Below are 12,500 nucleotides of genomic sequence, written 5' to 3' on the forward strand. Positions count from 1 at the left end.
ATTTAAAACGGAGAATAGAGTGCTGCCCTCTGCGGGTGAAAACCTGGAAGTACGTTGGTTAATGATTTCCAGTTCACCCCGCTTGGTCAGGCCCACTCGGAGGCGGATAACTCCGGAACGCCGAGGCCGATTTCCTCCGGGTATGGCTCGTTGCGTGCGGCAGGAGGCGGCGCAGCGTACGGTACTGAGCACTCGGAGATGCGGTGCAGCCCGCCGGAGTGACAGCGAAAGGCTGCGCACCGCTTTCCGCCTGCTAACTCGGCGTCCGTGAGACCGACCGACTTCGCTTTACCGCCGGAGCTAGAGTGGGGCAAGGGGCACGGTTGAGTACCGGAAGGATGACGTTCGCACACCGGGAAGTCGAGTGCCGGGCCGCTGAAAGCGAGCTCGGGGCCCCGGTTTGTCCGTCCCACCCGGAGGCCCATATCTCCGGAAGGCACAGGCCGATTTCCACCGGGTATGGCTCGTTGTGTGCGGCCGGACCAGGCGCAGCGGACGGTACCGAGCACTCGGAGGTGCGGCGCTGCCCGCCGGAGTGACAGCGAAAGGCTGCGCACCGCTTTCCGCCTGGTAACTCGGCGTCTGTGAGACCGACCGACTCCGCTTTACCGCCGGAGCTAGAGTGGGGCAAGGGGCACCGTTGGGTACCGGAACGATCACGTTCGCACACCGGGAAGTCGAGTGCCGGGCCGCTGAAAGCGAGCAGGGTGCCACCGCTCGGGGCCCCGGTTTGTCCGTCCCACCCGGAGGCCCATATCTCCGGAAGGCACAGGCCGATTTCCTCCGGGTATGGCTCGTTGTGTGCGGCCGGACCAGGCGCAGCGGACGGTACCGAGCACTCGGAGGTCCGGCGCTGCCCGCCGGAGGTACAGCGAAAGGCTGCAAACCACTTTCCGCCGCCTCCCTCCGCGGGCGTGAGACCGACGGTCATCGGGTTTGGTTCCGCGGCTCGAGCAGGACGAGGGGCAGCGAACGGTACCGGAACGAACCCGGTCGCACACCGGGAAGTCGAGTGCCGGGTCTCGAAACGGAGCCGGGTCGGCCCAGTTTAAAACGGAGAAGAGAGTGCTGCCCTCTGCGGGTGAAAACCTGGAAGTACGTTGGTTAATGATTTCCAGTTCACCCCGCTTGGTCAGGCCCACTCGGAGGCGGATAACTCCGGAACGCCGAGGCCGATTTCCTCCGGGTATGGCTCGTTGCGTGCGGCAGGAGGAGGCGCAGCGTTCGGTACCGAGCACTCGGAGGTGCGGTGCTGCCCGCCGGAGTGACAGCGAAAGGCTGCGCACCGCTTTCCGCCTGCTAACTCGGCGTCCGTGAGACCGACCGACTCCGCTTTAGCACCGGAGCTAGAGTGGGGCAAGGGGCACCGAAGGGTACCGGAACGATGACGTTCGCACACCGGGAAGTCGAGTGCCGGGCCGCCGAAAGCGAGCAGGGTGCCACCGCTCGGGGCCCCGGTTTGTCCGTCCCACCCGGAGGCCCATATCTCCGGAAGGCACAGGCCGATTTCCACCGGGTATGGCTCGTTGTGTGCGGCCGGACCAGGCGCAGCGGACGGTACCGAGCACTCGGAGGTCGGGTGCTGCCCGCCGGAGGTACAGCGAAAGGCTGCAAACCACTTTCCGCCGCCTCCCTCCGCGGGCGTGAGACCGACGGTCGTCCGGTTTGGTTCCGCGGCTAGAGCAGGACGAGGGGCAGCGAACGGTACCGGAACGAACCCGGTCGCACACCGGGAAGTCGACTAGCGGGCCGCCGAAAGCGAGCTCGGTGCCCCGGTTTGTCCGTCCCACCCGGAGGCCCATATCTCCGGAAGGCACAGGCCGATTTCCACCGGGTATGGCTCGTTGTGTGCGGCAGGACCAGGCGCAGCGGACGGTACCGAGCACTCGGAGGTCGGGCGCTGCCCGCCGGAGGTACAGCGAAAGGCTGCAAACCACTTTCCGCCGCCTCCCTCCGCGGGCGTGAGACCGACGGTCGTCGGGTTTGTTTCCGCGGCTAGAGCAGGACGAGGGGCAGCGAACGGTACCGGAACGAACCCGGTCGCACACCGGGAAGTCGACCAGCGGGCCGCCGAAAGCGTGCTCGGGTCCCCGGTTTGTCTGTCCCACCCGGAGGCTGATATCTGAGGAAGTCCGAGGCCGATCTCCTCCGGCTAACTCGGCGGGCAATGTGTCCCCCCCCTACCCCCCACCATCTTCGGCTGATTACCGTGGCTGGACCGGATCAAGGAGCAACGGAACCGTGCCAGAACGACGTCGGTCGGACGGCGTGAACTGATAGTGCCGAGGCCGGAAACCGAGCCGGAAATGTGCACCGATTTATTGGTCCCACTCGCAGGCCCATATCTCCGGAAGGCCGAGGCCGATTTCCTCCGGGTATGGTTCGCTGCGTGCAGCCGGAAGGGGAGCAGCGGACGGCACTGAGCAGCCGGAGGTGCGGCGCTGCCCGCCGGAGCTGCAAGCGAAAGGCTGCGCACCGCTTTCCGCTGGTTAACTCGGCAGGCCGTCAGGCCGACCGACTCCGCTTCAGCACGGGAGCTAGAGTCGGGCAAGGGGCACCGAAGGGTACCGGAAGGATCACGTTCGGACACCGGGAAGTCGAGTGCCGGGCCGCCGAAAGCGAGCTCGGGGCCCCGGTTTGTCCGTCCCACCCGGAGGCCCATATCTCGAGAAGGCACAGGCCGATTTCCTCCGGGTTGGGCTCGCTGCGTGCGGCCGGACGAGGCGCAGCGAACGGTACCGAGCACTCGGAGGTGCGGCGCTGCCCGGCGGAGGTACAGCGAAAGGCTGCAAACCGCTTTCCGCCTCCTCTCCCCTCGGGCGTGAGACCGACGGTCGTCTGGTTTGCTTCCGCGGCAAGAGCAGGACGAGGGGCACCGAGCGGTACCAGAACGAACCCGGTCGCACACCGGGATGTCGAGTGCCCGGCCCAAACCCGCTACCCCCCCCCCACCCGAAAGCGAGCCACGGTTTGTGGATTAAAAGTGAAGCGGCAAAGATTTGTAAAACAGCGTGAAATGATGAACCAGAAGCCCAAAGTAATGGTGGGAATAAAAGTTCCGAAATGTGAAATGGTGAACCAGAAGTTGTGTGAACTGTTTAACCCAAAGTGGCAAAAATGGATTAAAAGGGGTGAAATGATCGACCGCAAAGCAGGGCAAGCATTAAACAAAAGCAGCAGCATTTTTTAAAAAGGGACAAATGGTTTACCAGAATCCCAAAAGAATGCTCAGAGACTTAAGTGCCAAAGGGGCAAATGGTTAACCAGAAGCTGGGTGAACTGCTTAACCCAAAGTGGGAAAAAGGATAAAAAAGGGGTGAACTGATCAACCAGAAGTCGACAACAATGTGCGGCGATTAAGTCTGAAAGAGGGAAAGGTTGACCGGAAAGCAGGGAAATGATTAAACAAAAGCAGAAAAATTCAGTAAAAAGGGGCAAGTGGTGAACCAGAAGTTGGGTGAACTGCTTAACCAAAAGTGGGAAAGAGGATTAAAAGGGGAGAAATGTTGAACCAGATGTCGAAAACAATGCGCGGCGATGAAGTCTGAAAGAGGAAAAGGTTGACCGCAAAGCAGGGAAAGGATTAAACAGAAGCAGCAATATCTTTTAAAAAGGGACAAATGGTGAACCAGAATCCCAAAAGAATGCTCAGAGACTTAAGTCCCAAAGGGGCAAATGGTTAACCAGAAGCTGGGTGAACTGTTTAACCAAAAGTGGGAAAAAGGATTAAAATGTTGTGAAATGATTAACCAGAAGGCGAAAGCAAAGTGCGGCGGCGAAGTCCTAAAGGGGAAAAGGTTGACCATAAAGCAGGGAAATGATTAAACAAAAGCAGAAAAATTCAGTAAGAAGGGGCAAATGGTTAACCAGAAGTTGGGTGAACTGCTTAACCAAAAGTGGGAAAGAGGATTAAAAGGGGAGAAATGTTGAACCAGATGTCGAAAACAATGCGCGGCGATGAAGTCTGAAAGAGGAATAGGTCGACCGCAAAGCAGGGAAATGATTAAACAAAAGCAGAAAAATTCAGTAAAAAGGGGCAAATGGTGAACCAGAAGCTGGGTGAACTGCTTAACCAAAAGTGGGAAAAAGGATTAAAAGGGGAGAAATGTTGAACCAGATGTCGAAAACAAGGTGCGGCGATGAAGTCTGAAAGAGGAATAGGTCGACCGCAAAGCAGGGAAAGGTTTAATCAAAAGCAGCAATATCTTTTAAAAAGGGACAAATGGTGAACCAGAATCACAAAAGAATGCTCAGAGACTTAAGTCCCAAAGGGGAAATGGTTAACCAGTAGCTGGGTGAACTGTCCAACCCAAAGTGGGAAAAAGGATTAAAAGGGGTGAAATGATTAACCAGAAGGCGAAAGCAAAGTGCGGCGGCGAAGTCGTAAGGGGAAAAGGTTGACCAGAAAGCAGGGAAAGCATTAAACAAAAGCGGCAACATTTTTAAAAAAGTGGCAAATGGTTAACCAGAATCCCAAAAGAATGCTCAGAGACTTAAGTCCCAAAGGGGAAATGGTTAACCAGAAGCTGGGTGAACTGGTGAACCAAAAGTGGGAAAAAGGATTAAAAGGGGAGAAATGTTTAACCAGAAGGCAAAAGCAAAGTGCGGCGGCGAAGTCCAAAAGGGGAAAAGGTTGACAAGAAAGCAGGGAAATGATTAAACCAAAGCGGAAAAATTCAGTATAATGGGGCAAATGGTTAACCAGAAGCTGGGTGAAATGGTTAACCGAAAGTGGCAAAAAAAGATTTAAAGGGGAAAAATGATTAACCAGAAGTCGACAACAATGCGCGGCGATGAAGTCTGAAAGGGGAAAAGGTTGACCACATAGCAGGGAAACGATTAAACAAAAGCGGCAACATTTTTAAAAAAGTGGCAAATGATTAACCAGAATCCCAAAAGAATGCTCAGAGACTAAGTCCCAAAGGGGAAATGGTTAACCAGAAGCTGGGGGAAATGGTTAACCAAAAGTTGCAAAAATGATTAAAAGGGGTGAAATGATTAACCAGGAGGCTAAAGCAATGTGCCGCGGTGAAGTCTGAAAGAGGGAAAGGTTGACCAGAAAGCATTAAACAAAAGCGGCAACATTTTTTAAAAATTGGCAAATGATTAACCAGAATCCCAAAAGAATGCTCAGAGACTAAGTCCCATAGGGGAAATGGTTAACCAGAAGCTGGGGGAAATGGTTAACCAAAAGTTGCAAAAATGATTAAAAGGGGTGAAATGATTAACCAGAATTCGAAAATAATGTGCGGCGATGAAGTCCTAAAGGGGAAAAGTTTGACCACAAAGCAGGGAAAGCATTAAACAAAAGCGGCAACATTTTTTAAAAATTGGCAAATGATTAACCAGAATCCCAAAAGAATGCTCAGAGACTAAGTCCCAAAGGGGAAATGGTTAACCAGAAGCTGGGGGAAATGGTTAACCAAAAGTTGCAAAAATGATTAAAAGGGGTGAAATGATTAACCAGGAGGCTAAAGCAATGTGCCGCGGTGAAGTCTGAAAGAGGGAAAGGTTGACCAGAAAGCATTAAACAAAAGCGGCAACATTTTTAAAAAAGTGGCAAATGATTAACCAGAATCCCAAAAGAATGCTCAGAGACTGAGTCCCAAAGGGGAAATGGTTAACCAGAAGCTGGGGGAAATGGTTAACCAAAAGTTGCAAAAATGATTAAAAGGGGTGAAATGATTAACCAGGAGGCTAAAGCAATGTGCCGCGGTGAAGTCTGAAAGAGGGAAAGGTTGACCAGAAAGCATTAAACAAAAGCGGCAACATTTTTTAAAAAGTGGCAAATGATTAACCAGAATCCCAAAAGAATGCTCAGAGACTAAGTCCCAAAGGGGAAATGGTTAACCAGAAGCTGGGGGAAATGGTTAACCAAAAGTTGCAAAAATGATTAAAAGGGGTGAAATGATTAACCAGGAGGCTAAAGCAATGTGCCGCGGTGAAGTCTGAAAGAGGGAAAGGTTGACCAGAAAGCATTAAACAAAAGCGGCAACATTTTTTAAAAATTGGCAAATGATTAACCAGAATTCCAAAAGAATGCTCAGAGACTAAGTCCCAAAGGGGAAATGGTTAACCAGAAGCTGGGGGAAATGGTTAACCAAAAGTTGCAAAAATGATTAAAAGGGGTGAAATGATTAACCAGGAGGCTGAAGCAATGTGCCGCGGGGAAGTCTGAAAGAGGCAAAGGTTGACCAGAAAGCATTAAACAAAAGTGGCAACATTTTTTAAAAATTGGCAAATGATTAACCAGAATCCCAAAAGAATGCTCAGAGACTAAGTCCCAAAGGGGAAATGGTTAACCAGAAGCTGGGGGAAATGGTTAACCAAAAGTTGCAAAAATGATTAAAAGGGGTGAAATGATTAACCAGGAGGCTAAAGCAATGTGCCGCGGTGAAGTCTGAAAGAGGGAAAGGTTGACCAGAAAGCATTAAACAAAAGCGGCAACATTTTTAAAAAATTGGCAAATGATTAACCAGAATCCCAAAAGAATGCTCAGAGACTAAGTCCCAAAGGGGAAATGGTTAACCAGAAGCTGGGGGAAATGGTTAACCAAAAGTTGCAAAAATGATTAAAAGGGGTGAAATGATTAACCAGGAGGCTGGAGCAATGTGCCGCGGTGAAGTCTGAAAGAGGGAAAGGTTGACCAGAAAGCATTAAACAAAAGTGGCAACATTTTTTAAAAATTGGCAAATGATTAACCAGAATCCCAAAAGAATGCTCAGAGACTAAGTCCCAAAGGGGAAATGGTTAACCAGAAGCTGGGGGAAATGGTTAACCAAAAGTTGCAAAAATGATTAAAAGGGGTGAAATGATTAACCAGGAGGCTGAAGCAATGTGCCGCGGTGAAGTCTGAAAGAGGGAAAGGTTGACCAGAAAGCATTAAACAAAAGTGGCAACATTTTTAAAAAATTGGCAAATGATTAACCAGAATCCCAAAAGAATGCTCAGAGACCAAGTCCCAAAGGGGAAATGGTTAACCAGAAGCTGGGGGAAATGGTTAACCAAAAGTTGCAAAAATGATTAAAAGGGGTGAAATGATTAACCAGGAGGCTAAAGCAATGTGCCGCGGTGAAGTCTGAAAGAGGGAAAGGTTGACCAGAAAGCATTAAACAAAAGCGGCAACATTTTTTAAAAATTGGCAAATGATTAACCAGAATCCCAAAAGAATGCTCAGAGACTAAGTCCCAAAGGGGAAATGGTTAACCAGAAGCTGGGGGAAATGGTTAACCAAAAGTTGCAAAAATGATTAAAAGGGGTGAAATGATTAACCAGGAGGCTGAAGCAATGTGCCGCGGTGAAGTCTGAAAGAGGGAAAGGTTGACCAGAAAGCATTAAACAAAAGTGGCAACATTTTTTAAAAATTGGCAAATGATTAACCAGAATCCCAAAAGAATGCTCAGAGACTAAGTCCCAAAGGGGAAATGGTTAACCAGAAGCTGGGGGAAATGGTTAACCAAAAGTTGCAAAAATGATTAAAAGGGGTGAAATGATTAACCAGGAGGCTAAAGCAATGTGCCGCGGTGAAGTCTGAAAGAGGGAAAGGTTGACCAGAAAGCATTAAACAAAAGCGGCAACATTTTTTAAAAATTGGCAAATGATTAACCAGAATTCCAAAAGAATGCTCAGAGACTAAGTCCCAAAGGGGAAATGGTTAACCAGAAGCTGGGGGAAATGGTTAACCAAAAGTTGCAAAAATGATTAAAAGGGGTGAAATGATTAACCAGGAGGCTGAAGCAATGTGCCGCGGGGAAGTCTGAAAGAGGCAAAGGTTGACCAGAAAGCATTAAACAAAAGTGGCAACATTTTTTAAAAATTGGCAAATGATTAACCAGAATCCCAAAAGAATGCTCAGAGACTAAGTCCCAAAGGGGAAATGGTTAACCAGAAGCTGGGGGAAATGGTTAACCAAAAGTTGCAAAAATGATTAAAAGGGGTGAAATGATTAACCAGGAGGCTAAAGCAATGTGCCGCGGTGAAGTCTGAAAGAGGGAAAGGTTGACCAGAAAGCATTAAACAAAAGTGGCAACATTTTTAAAAAATTGGCAAATGATTAACCAGAATCCCAAAAGAATGCTCAGAGACTAAGTCCCAAAGGGGAAATGGTTAACCAGAAGCTGGGGGAAATGGTTAACCAAAAGTTGCAAAAATGATTAAAAGGGGTGAAATGATTAACCAGGAGGCTGGAGCAATGTGCCGCGGTGAAGTCTGAAAGAGGGAAAGGTTGACCAGAAAGCATTAAACAAAAGTGGCAACATTTTTTAAAAATTGGCAAATGATTAACCAGAATCCCAAAAGAATGCTCAGAGACTAAGTCCCAAAGGGGAAATGGTTAACCAGAAGCTGGGGGAAATGGTTAACCAAAAGTTGCAAAAATGATTAAAAGGGGTGAAATGATTAACCAGGAGGCTGAAGCAATGTGCCGCGGTGAAGTCTGAAAGAGGGAAAGGTTGACCAGAAAGCATTAAACAAAAGTGGCAACATTTTTAAAAAATTGGCAAATGATTAACCAGAATCCCAAAAGAATGCTCAGAGACTAAGTCCCAAAGGGGAAATGGTTAACCAGAAGCTGGGGGAAATGGTTAACCAAAAGTTGCAAAAATGATTAAAAGGGGTGAAATGATTAACCAGGAGGCTGGAGCAATGTGCCGCGGTGAAGTCTGAAAGAGGGAAAGGTTGACCAGAAAGCATTAAACAAAAGTGGCAACATTTTTTAAAAATTGGCAAATGATTAACCAGAATCCCAAAAGAATGCTCAGAGACTAAGTCCCAAAGGGGAAATGGTTAACCAGAAGCTGGGGGAAATGGTTAACCAAAAGTTGCAAAAATGATTAAAAGGGGTGAAATGATTAACCAGGAGGCTGAAGCAATGTGCCGCGGTGAAGTCTGAAAGAGGGAAAGGTTGACCAGAAAGCATTAAACAAAAGTGGCAACATTTTTAAAAAATTGGCAAATGATTAACCAGAATCCCAAAAGAATGCTCAGAGACCAAGTCCCAAAGGGGAAATGGTTAACCAGAAGCTGGGGGAAATGGTTAACCAAAAGTTGCAAAAATGATTAAAAGGGGTGAAATGATTAACCAGGAGGCTAAAGCAATGTGCCGCGGTGAAGTCTGAAAGAGGGAAAGGTTGACCAGAAAGCATTAAACAAAAGCGGCAACATTTTTTAAAAATTGGCAAATGATTAACCAGAATCCCAAAAGAATGCTCAGAGACTAAGTCCCAAAGGGGAAATGGTTAACCAGAAGCTGGGGGAAATGGTTAACCAAAAGTTGCAAAAATGATTAAAAGGGGTGAAATGATTAACCAGGAGGCTGAAGCAATGTGCCGCGGTGAAGTCTGAAAGAGGGAAAGGTTGACCAGAAAGCATTAAACAAAAGTGGCAACATTTTTTAAAAATTGGCAAATGATTAACCAGAATCCCAAAAGAATGCTCAGAGACTAAGTCCCAAAGGGGAAATGGTTAACCAGAAGCTGGGGGAAATGGTTAACCAAAAGTTGCAAAAATGATTAAAAGGGGTGAAATGATTAACCAGGAGGCTAAAGCAATGTGCCGCGGTGAAGTCTGAAAGAGGGAAAGGTTGACCAGAAAGCATTAAACAAAAGCGGCAACATTTTTTAAAAATTGGCAAATGATTAACCAGAATCCCAAAAGAATGCTCAGAGACTAAGTCCCAAAGGGGAAATGGTTAACCAGAAGCTGGGGGAAATGGTTAACCAAAAGTTGCAAAAATGATTAAAAGGGGTGAAATGATTAACCAGGAGGCTGAAGCAATGTGCCGCGGTGAAGTCTGAAAGAGGGAAAGGTTGACCAGAAAGCATTAAACAAAAGTGGCAACATTTTTTAAAAATTGGCAAATGATTAACCAGAATCCCAAAAGAATGCTCAGAGACTAAGTCCCAAAGGGGAAATGGTTAACCAGAAGCTGGGGGAAATGGTTAACCAAAAGTTGCAAAAATGATTAAAAGGGGTGAAATGATTAACCAGGAGGCTAAAGCAATGTGCCGCGGTGAAGTCTGAAAGAGGGAAAGGTTGACCAGAAAGCATTAAACAAAAGTGGCAACATTTTTAAAAAATTGGCAAATGATTAACCAGAATCCCAAAAGAATGCTCAGAGACTAAGTCCCAAAGGGGAAATGGTTAACCAGAAGCTGGGGGAAATGGTTAACCAAAAGTTGCAAAAATGATTAAAAGGGGTGAAATGATTAACCAGGAGGCTGGAGCAATGTGCCGCGGTGAAGTCTGAAAGAGGGAAAGGTTGACCAGAAAGCATTAAACAAAAGTGGCAACATTTTTAAAAAATTGGCAAATGATTAACCAGAATCCCAAAAGAATGCTCAGAGACCAAGTCCCAAAGGGGAAATGGTTAACCAGAAGCTGGGGGAAATGGTTAACCAAAAGTTGCAAAAATGATTAAAAGGGGTGAAATGATTAACCAGGAGGCTAAAGCAATGTGCCGCGGTGAAGTCTGAAAGAGGGAAAGGTTGACCAGAAAGCATTAAACAAAAGCGGCAACATTTTTTAAAAATTGGCAAATGATTAACCAGAATCCCAAAAGAATGCTCAGAGACTAAGTCCCAAAGGGGAAATGGTTAACCAGAAGCTGGGTGAAATGGTTAACCAAAAGTTGCAAAAATGATTAAAAGGGGTGAAATGATCAACCAGAAGTCGAAAATAATGTGCGGCGATGAAGTCCTAAGGGGCAAAAGTCACCCAGAAGGCAGGGAAATGATCAAACGAAAGCAGCCAAAAAATTATTAAAAGAGGGGAACTGATGAACCAAAAGATGAGAAACGGCCCGCAGAGACTAAGTCCAAAACGGGAACTGGTGAACCGGAAATGATTAACCAAAAACTAAGTCCGAAGAGGGAACTGGTAAACCAGAACTGAGTAACCCGATTTTTAAAATTAATTATAAATGGGGAAACGATTGAGCAAAAGGCGGAAATTAAGTCACAGGGACCATGTCCGAAAGGGCAAGAGGTTACCCCGTAGGGGGCATTCGTCAACTCAATCTGAAAACTTTGGAGGCAAATCTGACCAAAATGCGGAAATCGGACCACACCGCGAGGGGCGCCATTCGACGGGGCAGGGTTAGACGCGTCGAACGGTACCTGAAGGTCCCGGCTGCGACACGTGAGTCCGGAGATATGGCCAGTCAAAGTCTGATGGGAGGTACCGAAGCCGAAAAATCGAAACGCGTTTGCGGCGATTCGGTGTCAGAGAGTCGGTCACGAATTCAAATTCGTCCCGCTGATTCGCCAATTGCCAGCCGGTTCCGGGGGGATTGGCGGGGTACCTGCAGGATAGTAAGAGGTGGCATGTCGAGACTTAGCCTGTTTACCAGACTTGTGTCTAGCGCCTCCAGGTCTGCAGAGACCGACCCGGGCTGCCGCCCAACCGACTTTTAAGCCTTTTGGGAGTGGGAATTTTTCCCATTTTTCCCCATTTTTCGGGTTTTTTGGTCGGGCTTGAAAACGGCGGCCCCGAGGCCTCCCGGGGCTGGCGGGCTTCGGCTCCCTTGCGAGAGGGTCCGAATTCCACCCGTTTAAGCCCAGAAAGGAGTTCGGAAGTCAGTCGGTCGAGGGAACCCCTTCGGAAGTCCGACGGGGATGGATTCGGCCGGCGTTTCGGATCTCCGGTCAGAGGATTCCCCCCCTGGGCGGGGGGGTGCGAGTAGCTGCCGGCAAACGGTCCCTTGCACTTGTGGCACAAAAAGTCCGAGCACAGGTTAATGAGTTGGCCGCGGAAGCCCCTATGCCGAAATGAGAAAGCCCCCGTTGCGGGGATTTAGTGACGCATCTGCGGCCGGAGGTGGGAGGCCGTCCTGCCGAATTGACACTTGTCATTCGGGCACCTAGGGATTGGTCGGGTACCCGGAGATTTTCGAGAACACGATTTTCAGAGCTTTCTCTGACAGCCCAGGTGCACTTTAAGAGTGCCTGAAAAAGTGACACTTGGCAAAAGGCTCTCAATTTCAAAGCGGAGACCTTTACAAGAGCACTCGGAAGTCACCTGTCAGCATTTAAAGCTACATCAGGCGGCAATTTTCGAACTCTTTGTCAGTCTGAAATCGTGTTGAGCCTCGACAGCGTCGGGCTCAGGCAGGAGGAGCTTGCCAGCAGAGAGAGGCTCACCATGGATTGCTGGTGGATGCTTTTCGAAAACATATACACATTATATTATATTATAATAATATAAAGAAAAAAAAGAGTTTCTCAAAATCTCTGTGACACTTTGCAGATTTTTTTGAAAGCCAATAAAGAGAACTCTTTAACTTGAAAGTCACCTGTGCCGGCATAGCGATGACTTTTAAAACAGGTTGACACTTTCGAGCCGCGGCGGCTCTGAATCACCCCAGACACCAAGTGTGTTTGTGGGCAAGGCACCGCGGCCGGTGGGCTGCTTTTATAATAACGGGCACGCAGACTTTTTGAGAGGAATCGGTACTCTCTTCCGATCGATTTGGCGACTCGCGTCCGACATGGGAGGGCCCGAGC

The sequence above is a fragment of the Heptranchias perlo genome, unplaced genomic scaffold (genome assembly GCF_035084215.1).
Source record: "Heptranchias perlo isolate sHepPer1 unplaced genomic scaffold, sHepPer1.hap1 HAP1_SCAFFOLD_533, whole genome shotgun sequence".
Classification (NCBI taxonomy): Eukaryota; Metazoa; Chordata; class Chondrichthyes; order Hexanchiformes; family Hexanchidae; genus Heptranchias; species Heptranchias perlo.